Source organism: Schistocerca piceifrons, chromosome X (assembly GCF_021461385.2).
Source record: "Schistocerca piceifrons isolate TAMUIC-IGC-003096 chromosome X, iqSchPice1.1, whole genome shotgun sequence".
NCBI classification, from domain to species: domain Eukaryota; kingdom Metazoa; phylum Arthropoda; class Insecta; order Orthoptera; family Acrididae; genus Schistocerca; species Schistocerca piceifrons.
Window position 1 is genome coordinate 377,065,976 of NC_060149.1, and position 1,105 is coordinate 377,067,080.

Genomic DNA, 1,105 nt, shown 5'->3' on the forward strand with positions numbered 1-1,105 from the left:
TAATAGCCCTTACTCCGGCAGATATCTGTAGTGGTTCGGAGACGTTACAGGTAGTGGTTGATGACTGCCACCAGGGATGTGCAAGGCACGTCACATGGGCCGAGCTGCGGGCAGCAGCTGTACCAGGCACACAATCATGATTCAGTCTAGTACAGTCCGTAGCATGAGCTACTGTCAACCACACCATTCTACTTATTATACTTCGACCCTGCGTTGCACCTGGACCTTGTTCTTATTCTATGGTTTTCAGTCAGTGTCCTGCTCTTGACGAACGTGGATTTGTGCTCGGATTACGCGTTTGTGTTGGGAGCGGACAGAAAAGTGGCGACAGAGTCTTATCATATCGTGCTTCTACTAACATAATGAGATTTTCACTCTGCAGCGGACTGTGCGCTGATATGAAACTTCCTGGCAGATTAAAACTGTGTGCCCGACCGAGACTCGAACTCGGGACCTTGCCTTTCGCGAGCAAGTGCTCTACCAACTGAGCTACCGAAGCACGACTCACGCCCGCTCCTCACAGCTTTACTTCTGTCAGTATCTCATTCTGGAAACATCCCCCAGGCTGTGGCTAAGCCATGTCTCCGCAGTATCCTTTCTTTCAGGAGTGCTAGTTCTGCAAGGTTCGCAGGAGAGCTTCTGTAAAGTTTGGAAGGTAGGAGACGAGATACTGGCAGAAGTAAAGCTGTGAGGAGCGGGCGTGAATCGTGCTTCGGTGGCTCAGTTGGTAGAGCACTTGCCCGCGAAAGGCAAAGGTCCCGAGTTCGAGTCTCGGTCGGGCACACAGTTTTAATCTGCCAGGAAGTTTCTACTGACATGTTCGCATGTTACGGATCCCAAGTTTCTGAAACTTTGGCAGCCACAGCTGTCACTGCAACATCAGCAGCAACAACAGCAGCATATGCCTGTCCTCCAGCTCGTATCTCAGCAGCTGTAACGAAGTCAGTCGGTGGTCACGGCAACACCCCCCTCCGCCGCTCACTGCCTCCTATCAATCTTCTGAGAGCTACGAAGTCTACCTACATCATTTTGAACTCTACTGGATCGTTTATAGCATTTCTGGTACTAACAAAGTGTGTTGCTCTTGTCTTCTAGTAGTCTTTAT

General features: G+C 50.2%; 1 non-coding gene across 1 annotated transcript; it reads left to right on the plus strand.

Annotated features, from left to right (window-relative positions):
* Positions 1 to 708: 708 nt before the first annotated feature.
* Trnas-cga lies at positions 709 to 783 on the plus strand. Its single transcript has one exon. It is a non-coding gene; the product is annotated as a tRNA-Ser (tRNA).
* Positions 784 to 1,105: the final 322 nt, after the last annotated feature.